At 43.9% G+C, this 11,736-nt stretch overlaps 1 protein-coding gene across 1 annotated transcript in view; it reads left to right on the forward strand.

The window, feature by feature from the left end:
* Positions 1 to 55, forward strand: part of LOC135530524 (voltage-dependent L-type calcium channel subunit alpha-1C-like) — a 61,066-nt gene extending 61,011 nt beyond the window's left edge. The window contains 1 exon segment of the mRNA XM_064958830.1: positions 1 to 55. This exon segment is cut by the window's left edge and continues 590 nt beyond it. The gene's annotated coding sequence lies outside the window, so the exon portion shown is untranslated.
* The last annotated feature ends 11,681 nt before the right edge of the window (positions 56 to 11,736 follow it).

Raw genomic sequence — 11,736 nt, forward strand, 5'->3', positions numbered from 1 at the left:
CGTGTGTGTGTGTCTGTCTCTGGGTGTTTCAAAAGTGCCTCACAGTTATCACGTCCTTGAAGTGGGAATAGAGGAATTGTGGAGAATCAGGAGAATAGGAGGAGTAGGGAAGCCTAAATGAAAAGGACAACAGTGAATAAAAGTAGGGAAGCCTAAATGACAACAGTCAGGAGAATAGAGGAGGAATAGGGAAGCCTAAATGGAAAGGACAAAGTATAGAGGAGGAGTAGGGAAGCCTAAATGGAAAGGACAAAAGTCAGGAGAATAGAGGAGGCGTAGGGAAGCGAATATGAAAAGGACAACAGTCAGGAGAATAGAGGAGGAGTAGGGAAGCCTAAATGGAAAGGACAACAGTCAGGAGAATAGAGGAGGAGTAGGAGTAGGGAAGCCTAAATGGAAAGGACAACAGTCAGGAGAATAGAGGAGGAGTAGGAGTAGGGAAGCCTAAATGGAAAGGACAACAGTCAGGAGAATAGAGGAGGAGTAGCCTAAATGGAAGCCAGGAGAATAAATGGAAAGGACAACAGTCAGGAGAATAGAGAGGGAGGAAGTAAATGGAAAGGAAGTCAGGAGAATAGAGGAGGAGTAGGAAAGCCTAAATGGAAAGGACAACAGTCAGGAGAATAGAGGAGGAGTAGGGAAGCCTAAATGGAAAGGACAACAGTCAGGAGAATAGAGGAGGAGTAGGGAAGCCTAAATGGAAAGGACAACAGTCAGGAGAATAGAGGAGGAGTAGGGAAGCCTAAATGGAAAGGACAACAGTCAGGAGAATAGAGTAAGAAGAATTGTATGTTTGTGTGCGTCATTTTCATCGCTGTGGCCACCAGGCAGATGCATTCTGGGATAATAAATAACCTCTGCCCCAGCGGAGTTAAGAGGTTAGAGGTCGTGCTGTTGAAGTTCAAAGGTCTTCTTCCTATTCCTCCTCGCGCTACATTGCCCTTCAGAGCTGGGCCACCTACTGTAAGACTGCTGGATTCTGCTGGCGACCAACACAGGGAACCTTTGGAAGAGGGAACTGCCAGCAAGGGGGACGTGTTTAAGGGACGGACCCTCACCCAGGATTTCTATATTGACATTAAACATTGACACTGGACTGTATGGAAGAGCCAACAACAGGGAGAGACACTGACATCCAGGATCTGTTTATCTGTAAGGAGGAGCCAGTAACAGAGAGAGACACTGACATCCAGGATCTGTTTATCTGTAAGGAGGAGCCAGCAACAGAGAGAGACACTGACATCCAGGATCTGTTTATCTGTAAGGAGGAGCCAGCAACAGAGAGAGACACTGACATCCAGGATCTGTTTATCTGTAAGGAGGAGCCAGCAACAGAGAGAGACACTGACATCCAGGATCTGTTTATCTGTAAGGAGGAGCCAGCAACAGAGAGAGACACTGACATCCAGGATCTGTTTATCTGTAAGGAGGAGCCAGCAACAGAGAGAGACACTGACATCCAGACATCCAGGATCTGTTTATCTGTATGGAAGAGCCAGCAACAGAGAGAGACACTGACATCCAGGATCTGTTTATCTGTAAGGAGGAGCCAGCAACAGAGAGAGACACTGACATCCAGGATCTGTTTATCTGTAAGGAGGAGCCAGCAACAGAGAGCAACACCGAGAGACACTGACATCCAGGATCTGTTTATCTTTATCATGCTCAGCTGTCGTGCTGTCCACCAACACCCTACGCCCTCCTCCTCTCCTCCATCCCTCTTTCCTCCCTCCACCACTTCGCTCACCTCCCTCTCTGTCATAATGCCGCCACTTCCTCATCACATGCAGCCACTTCCTGTTCCAAACAGGAAGTGTTGACTAACGTCTGGTTCTAAACAGGAACAGCGCCACCTAGCTGCCCTGGTTACCTCAACCTCCCATCCTCCGTTTGTTCTCTCTCTCGCTCTCTCTCTCTCTCTCTCTCTCTCAGTTCAGTTTATTAAATCTGCGTTGTTTTGGTTGTAGTCGTTTATCGGTTGTAGTTTTAAACTCCTCGGTGGTAGGTTCATCCTGCTGTCCTCGCTGTGTGATGTTTTGGGGAATGAGTGTAGGAGAGGAGGAGAAGAAACTGGGCAGGGCTGAGGTAGCACTGGCCTTTCATGTCTGTGACAATACAGTGGCTAGGTGTTGGTGCCAAGTTGCTATAATCACCACAACACACAGATCAGAATCCGATCCACTTCATGTATGTTACACACACACAAACAGTATTGTGCAAAACTGGCCAGACTTGATTTCTTAATTTGTTATTTTTCATGATGTTATTTATCCTTATTTTTGCCCAAATCGGGGGTGCTGGCCCTAACTGTGTATTTTGCTTGATTTATGTTTTAGGAGATTTTAAGAAGTTAAGAAGTATTGAAACCTGTATGTGTGTGGGGGGTGCAGCGGCAGGATGTTGTCAAATGTGTACCTATCAGTATGCATATTTTAAACACATTGTATTTATTTATTTATTTATTTTGTCCCTGAGGTGAAAGCTGTATTTGGAGGAGGTGAGGGGGTGAAATATGTATCGCTGTTTCTTAAAAGCAACACTATACCTAAACGGTTAAATTAAGGTAGCATTAACTAAGTATGGTGTCATGTTTCACTTTTTTATCTATCACCCTACCACCTGAACAGAAAAACCATTTGACAGGCATGCTTCCAAAGCTGAGTGTTTTTCCTCCTATCGCTGCTTGACTTATTTGATGGTTGTTTGTTGTTCTGAATATTGAACTACTGAGGTTTTGATCAGATCTCATCCAGGAGCCTATCAGAGGGCAGGACGGGCTAGACCAATCAGAGAACAGGACATGATAGACCAATCAGAGAACAGAACAGGATAAGCCAATCAGACAGGGGCTCTGTGACATGATGATTACTATACATCACCCTGTTAGGCACTCCCATAGATATGTAGTAGAGAGCTCATCTCTATGTTAAAACCGGCCAAATGTGCCCTCTACCCAACTCTATGGGCCTGCCCGGCCTAATTAGATGCATCTGAACAAGCTCTGCGCTCCTGTCCAGTGCGTCATCGCCGACAGACAGCATTAAAGACCCTAACTCACAGACTGCAGCCAGACGGTACTCTTAGACAAAGATAATATTCGGTGCGTAAAGAAGAAATGTCACGTAATAGCAGGACATTGGCGTTAGGAGGCTTTTTCCGGTAAACGCTTTACAGGGAGACAAACGTGATTAGTGGGATTGTGATTCTACATCTCCAGTTGGATGTGTCTCTGCCTTGTGGGGCAACTGACCGTAAGCATGACTCAGACTGACACGTGTGTTATCATCAACCTAATTATGCAAATATGATGTTCAAAGTGTTCCAACGTATCAATGATATTGTAGTGTGATAAATCTATCCTGATGATACAGTATGAATCTCTGTGGTACAGTAAGGACTGTCTAGGATGTCACTACGTTGTCTGTACAGTGCACACGTGTGAAGCTTCAAACATTTATAAAATATATATTTTACATGCTTTTTCCGCAGTCCAAAATCCTTTTTTTTTTAAATCCTGGGTCTGAACATCAAGGTCGAGGAGGTCTTTGGGCTGTCAGTCTTGCAGGACAGATTGTAATGATGATGACGGTCTTTCCCGGTCCGTATATATCCCAGAGATGTTGTTAGTTACAGTAATCCAAAACTACCATCCTACCACGTTACCGTCCTAACGCGTTACCATCCTACCACATTACCATCCTACCACGTTACCATCCTACCACGTTACCATCCTACCACGTTACCATCCTACCGCGTTACCATCCTACCGCGTTACCATCCTACCACATTACCATCCTACCGCGTTACCATCCTACCACATTACCATCCTACCACGTTACCATCCTACCACATTACCATCCTACCACATTGCCATCCTACCATGTGTCCATACTACCACGTTATCATCCTACCGCGTTACCATCCTACCATGTTACCATCCTACCACTTTACTGTCCTACCACGTTATCATCCTACCGCGTTATCATCCTACCACGTTACCATCCTACCGCGTTACCATCCTACCGCGTTACCATCCTACCACTTTACCGTCCTACCACGTTATCAGCCTACTACGTTACCATCCTACCGCGTTACCATCCTACCACGTTACCATCCTACCACATTACCATCCTACCATGTTTCCATACTACCACGTTATCATCCTACCGCGTTACCATCCTACCGCGTTACCATCCTACCGCGTTACCATCCTACCACGTTACCATCCTACCACTTTACCATCCTACCACGTTATCATCCTACCACGTTACCATCCTACCATGTTTCCATACTACCACGTTACCATCCTACCGCGTTACCATCCTACCACGTTACCATCCTACCACTTTACCATCCTACCATGTTATCATCCTACCACGTTATCATCCTACCGCGTTATCATCCTACCACGTTACCATCCTACCACGTTACCATCCTACCTTACCATCCTACCATGTTTCTATACTACCACGTTATCATCCTAACGCATTACCATCCAACCGCTTTACCATCCTACCACGCTACCATCCTACCGCTTTACCATCCTACCACGTTACCACCATACCACGTTGCCATCCTACCATGTTACCATCCTACCATGTTACCATCCTACCACATTATCATTCTACCATGTTACCATCCTACCACATTATCATTCTACCATGTTACCATCCTACCATGTTACCATCCTACCATGTTACCATCCTGCCATGTTAATATCCTACCACATTACCATTCTACCATCCTACCGCGTTACCATCCTACCACGTTACCATCCTACCACGTTACTATCCTATCATTTTATCATCCTACCATGTTACTATCCTACGGCATTACCATCCTACCATTTAATATCCTATCATGTTACCAACCCACCACGTTACCATCCTACCATGTTACCATCCTACCACATTACCATCATACCACGTTACCCTACTACCACGTTACCATCCTACCACATTACCATCCTACCGCGTTACCATCCTACCACGTTACCATCCTACCACGTTACCATCCTACCGTGTTACCAGCCTGTTAAAGTTCCCATGTTGTATAGCTAACTGCAGGGTAACTAAGCTCCTCTCTGAAGGCTCACACTTATAGCCATATAGCCTGATGAATGTTTACATTGAAACAATGACACCCCACTCCAAAATAATGCAAAGCTTGTGAACTTTTAAGTAGAGACTTCCACTCACCCACCCCTTCCCCCCACCATCCTATTTCTACAGTATAGATTATTTTTGTTTCTATACATCCACAACAAACTGTGCCATACATATATTCATATACATACAGTACTTCAAGAATACTTCAAGAGTACTTCATAGTACTTTTGACTTGGGAGGCCTGAGACCCATCGTTTGAGGCTGTGAGTTGGTGAGAGAATGCCAGAGGCTGGTACAATCCCTGTGAGGAGTTGGTACATCAGTCATGACGTCTGTGTTGTTTGTTGGACGCTAACAGAGTATGTTGGTACAGTAAGGAGTGAGTGGGTGCTTGCAGTCCACAAGATATGCAAAAACAATGCACTAACTTTAAACAAGATCCATATGATTAATTATAAAACATTTTTAAAAATACAGTTGTACAAAAGAAGTGATAAAGAGAACAAATTGTATTATAGATATAATATATTTATGTTTTTTTTGGGGGGGGGGTTACAGCGTCATTTTAAATTGAGGAAGAAACATGTTATACTTGAAATCAGGTTAGTTTCAGTATATAATAAGATGTATTTAATTCTTGATTTCCATCTATTTTCTCTTTTTATTAGTTGTCATAAACGTTCATGAATTGAAAAAACGACGAGCTGTACATTATTGCATGAGATCTCAGTTCAGCATTTCAGCGGGCCACGTTTGGAAACGTGTTGATTTATTTTTAACAGGCAAAGTTCTGCATTATATAACTAAAAAGAAAAGGGTTGCTATTTTCAATATATTTGTCTTGTAAATATCAACGTAGGGTCGATACATACTGCAGCTACTGTGTTGGACAGACCGATAGGAGAGCACATGCTTTGTTTAAAACTGATTTTTGCATATCTTGTGTTTATCCAAGTGGTGAAAAGTGTCTGTATTTTATCTGAGGCAGGACACTCTTTCGTAACGTCTTGTTCGGTTGACGACCGGGCAGCCGTTTAACGTCACAGATGATGCTTACTGTACGTGTGATGAAAGGAAGGTTGTGACGGCTATACCAAATAGGAACTATCCTCTATCCCCAGCCCTTAACTCTGACCACAACCTCATTTCAGAGGACTTTTGGGGGGGGGGGGCACAAGGTGACTGTGTTCATCCCTTATTTGACAGTGAGTGTAAATAGCTGCTATAAGAGACAGGGGAAGAGAGTTGTTGAATATAAGACCTGTTGCCTGTCTGACATTATCATTGCGTTATTGTTTTTACGTGCATGATGTGAAATAGTTTTAGATGTGGTCTCTTTGAGAGCGTATTCCCCACAAGATAGACCCAGTAGACAAGTTAGATTTTATCACATTGACAATCCATCTGACGAATAAAGACATATATTAATTGAAGGTATACATCGTTTTGGGAGAGAGTGTATTAAACGGGAGGAAACATCAAAGTATTATTGTATAACATGCATGGACCAAAAGGCATAGCACTGTCCATGATGGAATGACACATTTCACTGGTCCACGATTGTATATATTTTTTTAAATAAACTATATATTATCATAGCGTTCGTTTATAAATACAATATATTACTCCTCTGAATGTCAGGGTATAAAGGACAGATGTTTGAGAATGTATTGAGTGAAATGTCAAGGTGGTGTTGCAACAGAACTACATGACGTCGTTGTTGAACTACACAGCCTCCGTAGACGACTTTGACCCCTGGGTTGACCCCTGTGTTGACCCCTGTGTTGACCCCTGTGTTGACCCCTGGGTTGACCCCTGTGTTGACCCCTGGGTTGACCCCTGGGTTGACCCCTGGGTTGATCCCTGGGTTGGATTTTGATTGAACAAAGGGTACGTTTACTCCAACAACAACGTCATGTGATTTTCAGGGACTTTAATTGTTAAAAGGGACGATGGATTGTATTTTAGCATTAAAAGGGCTTTCTGAATGAGGCTTAGGCTACAGGCCCTGGTCTAAAGTAGTGTACTATATAGGGAATAGGGCCCTGGTCTAATGTAGTGTACTATATAGGGAACAGGGCTCTGGTCTAAAGTGGTGTACTATATAGGGAACAGGGCTCTGGTCTAAAGTAGTGTACTATATAGGGAATAGGGCCCTGGTCTAAAGTGGTGTACTATATAGGGAACAGGGCTCTGGTCTAAAGTAGTGTACTATATAGGGAATAGGGCCCTGGTCTAAAGTAGTGTACTATATAGGGAATAGGGCCCTGGTCTAAAGTAGTGTACTATATAGGGAATAGGGCCCTGGTCTGTAGTGTCTAATAGGGAATAGGGCCCTGGTCTAAAGTGTACTATATAGGGAATAGGGCCCTGGTCTAAAGTAGTGTACTATATAGGGAATAGGGCCCTGGTCTAATGTAGTGTACTATATAGGGAATAGGGCTCTGGTCTAAAGTAGTGTACTATATAGGGAATAGGGCTGGTCTGGTCTAGGGAAAGTAAAGTGTACTATATAGGGAATAGGGCTCTGGTCTAAAGTAGTGTACTATATAGGGAATAGGGCTCTGGTCTAAAGTAGTGTACTATATAGGGAATAGGGCCCTGGTCTAAAGTAGTGTACTATATAGGGAATAGGGCCCTGGTCTAATGTAGTGTACTATATAGGGAATAGGGCCCTGGTCTAAAGTAGTGTACTATATAGGGAATAGGGCCCTGGTCTAGAGTAGTGCACTATATAGGGAATAGGGCCCTGGTCTAGAGTAGTACACTATATAGGGAATAGGGCCCTGGTCTAGAGTAGTGCACTATATAGGGAATAGGGCCCTGGTCTAGAGTAGTACACTATATAGGGAATAGGGCCCTGGTCTAGAGTAGTACACTATATAGGGAATAGGGCTCTGGTCTAGAGTAGTACACAATATAGGGAATAGGGCCCTGGTCTAGAGTAGTGCACTATATAGGGAATAGGGCTCTGGTCTAGAGTAGTACACTATATAGGGAATAGGGCCCTGGTCTAGAGTAGTACACTATATAGGGAATAGGGCCCTGGTCTAAAGTAGTACACTATATAGGGAATAGGGCTCTGGTCTAGAGTAGTACACTATATAGGGAATAGGGCCCTGGTCTAGAGTAGTACACTATATAGGGAATAGGGCCCTGGTCTAGAGTAGTACACTATATAGGGAATAGGGCCCTGGTCTAGAGTAGTACACTATATAGGGAATAGGGCCCTGGTCTAGAGTAGTACACTATATAGGGAATAGGGCCCTGGTCTAGAGTAGTACACTATATAGGGAATAGGGCCCTGGTCTAGAGTAGTACACTATATAGGGAATAGGGCTCTGGTCTAAAGTAGTACACTATATAGGGAATAGGGCTCTGGTCTAGAGTAGTACACTATATAGGGAATAGGGCTCTGGTCTAAAGTAGTCCACTATATAGGGAATAGGGCCCTGGTCTAGAGTGGTACACTATATAGGGAATAGGGCTCTGGTCTAAAGTAGTCCACTATATAGGGAATAGGGCCCTGGTCTAGAGTAGTACACTATATAGGGAATAGGGCTCTGGTCTAGAGTAGTACACTATATAGGGAATAGGGCCCTGGTCTAGAGTAGTGCACTATATCGTATATAGGGAATAGGGTGCCATTTAGGACATAAGTGTATGTAATAATGTCCATAAAGGACTGAGGTTCTGCCCATGTAAAGGACTGAGGTTCTGCCCATAAAGGTGTATGTAGGACTAATGTCCATGTAAAGGACTGAGGTTCTGCCCATGTAAAGGACTGAGGTTCTGCCCATGTAAAGGACTGAGGTTCGGCCCATGTAAAGGACTGAGGTTCGGCCCATGTAAAGGACTGAGGTTCGGCCCATGTAAAGGACTGAGGTTCGGCCCATGTAAAGGACTGAGGCCCATTCTGCGGCCCATGTAAAGGACTGAGGTTCGGCCCATGTAAAGGGACTAAAGGACTGGTTCTGCCCATGTAAAGGACTGAGGTTCGGCCCATGTAAAGGAACCCATATACATAACCCACCTACAGAGTCTCTTCCAAAGCCTTTGTGTTGCCGTACTTGCACCCTGCTTCAGTCGGAGCTGTCACCCAGTGTGTTCCCTTTAGACTCCCCTCTAAAACATGTAGCTGCGTCGTCCTCTTTCTGGATGGTGGCCTGTGAGTCCCCCCGTATTCATTCGGGGGGGGTGCTGTGTGCTCAACTGTTGCGCTGCTGTGTTTGTGTGGCGTCAGGTACGCGTCTCGGGTGACAGTTCAAAGCCGTGGGTGTCTTGTCAGGCCGGCTGAGATGTCTTCTCTGTTGTCTCTGGAGCGTAGTGGCTGTGGCATGCTGGGTAAGCGGTTGACAGAAAAAGGTACTGCCACTCGTATAAACATAGGTGATTATATGAAAGTTGAGGGTTCTAATTATCAATGAATTATCAAGGTGGATGAGGTGCAATTTGTAGCACTGGAAAGACCACCTCTCCTTGACTAGTTATATAGGCTTATATTAACAAATAGCTCTACATACAATACAATGTCATTCATAGACATTTCACCAAAAAAAATCTAATTTGCCAAAAAATCTTCTCCCTGTTTCCCTCAGAGATGTTGAAAGATCATAAATGTGGAGCTCATTTTGTTCTCTTTTAGAGTCAGTCACTTTATCTGAAGGAAAAATATTAAGGACTTTCTGAAGAATGTGATTGGACACTGACAAGTGGTTTACCAGCTGTGGACTGCTAACTAGGCCTGATGTGGGCCACTACATGGTTGCTAGCTGGAGGGATAGTATCTGGGTGAAACTGGCCAAAGACATTGATAGTTCACCATGGACTGCTGTTCAGGTCGGTTTGTCACATATCCTCGACTGAGGGATGACCATAGAGACGTACTAGAGAGCTCATCTTTCTCAACAGGCTTGTCACATATCCTCGACTGAGGGATGACCATAGAGACGTACTAGAGAGCTCATCTTTCTCAACAGGCTTGTCACATATCCTCGACTGAGGGATGACCATAGAGACGTACTAGAGAGCTCATCTATCTCAGCAGGCTTGTCACATATCCTCGACTGAGGGATGACCATAGAGACGTACTAGAGAGCTCATCTTTCTCAACAGGCTTGTCACATATCCTCGACTGAGGGATGACCATAGGGATAGAGAGCTCATCTTTCTCAACAGGCTTGTCACATATCCTCGACTGAGGGATGACCATAGAGAGCTCATCTTTCTCAACAGGCTTGTCACATATCCTCGACTGAGGGATGACCATAGAGACATCTCATCTCAGCAGGCTTGTCACATATCCTCGACTGAGGGATGACCATAGAGACGTACTAGAGAGCTCATCTATCTCAGCAGGCTTGTCACATATCCTCGACTGAGGGATGACCATAGAGACATACTAGAGAGCTCATCTATCTAAACAGTCTTGTCACATATCCTCGACTGAGGGATGACCATAGAGACTGAGGGTGACAGAGCTCATCTATCTCAGCAGGCTTGTCACATATCCTCGACTGAGGGATGACCATAGAGACGTACTAGAGAGCTCATCTCCTAATCTCAACAGGCTTGGTTGAAATGGCTGATCCTCTTGTTGTGATGTTAACAGTAACCAGCTGTATTTGTCACAGTTTTCACAGATTCCTTTATTAAGATGTGACTCTGTACTACAGTACTACAGATTCCTTTATTAAAAGATGTGACTCTGTACCACAGTATTACAGATGGATCTTATATTTTCTTGTAAATTAATACGTTGTTGATCATTTTGATCGAGACAAATATTTTAAGAACTATTTTAAATATAGACTTTATTTTCCTTTTCTAGGTAAAGTCAAGATCTAGTTAGCGTTTACTAATTAAACAACATCTCTCATCCATTTCCTTTTAAAAGGAAATGACAGAATATCCCTTTTCCAGTTTTGTTGTACAACCATTATACGTTATGTAATGGGGGAAGGAATCACACAACTGTTTATGAATTAAAAACACTATTTTATATATCCTGAATGACACATATATCTATAGTAATTCATTATATTGTGGATAGCATATTTTTTAGGAGGGTAACGAGTTGTAGGCTGAATAGAAACTATTTAAGATGCTACAGGTAGGTACAGTATAGAAAGAGCTCATACTGCTGAGACAACTCACAACGTCTGGGCGCGGTGATCAGAGAGGAAACCAACCGTCTTGTTGAGGATTCACATGTGATTAAAATGCTTCGCCACTCTTTAAGATGTCATGTCCCCCCCCGATCCCACATCATGCTCGCAAGCCAAGGCGTTATTAGAAACGTGTTGAATGTGTGTCATTTGCTGCTTGTGCATCCGTCCATCCATCCACGTGGCACGGGACAGGTCAAAGGGCATGCTCGACTAGTAGAATGAAAGCATGCTGTTTTGACCTCTCACCTTTGACTCTTGACCTCCACTTTGACTGACAGCGTCCACTTTGAGCTGCATAGGTTATAACTTCCATATGAACCTTGATAGACATGACTTAACTAACACAGAACAACAACCCTACATTAGTTCGACGTCAACACCCCCCCCTCCCCCCCCAAGAGTAGCAAAATCAGGAGCACCTTTCTTTTAAAGTCCTCTTCTTAAAAGACTGTTAGTAT

Source organism: Oncorhynchus masou, unplaced genomic scaffold (genome assembly GCF_036934945.1).
Source record: "Oncorhynchus masou masou isolate Uvic2021 unplaced genomic scaffold, UVic_Omas_1.1 unplaced_scaffold_1361, whole genome shotgun sequence".
In the NCBI taxonomy this organism is placed as follows: domain Eukaryota; kingdom Metazoa; phylum Chordata; class Actinopteri; order Salmoniformes; family Salmonidae; genus Oncorhynchus; species Oncorhynchus masou.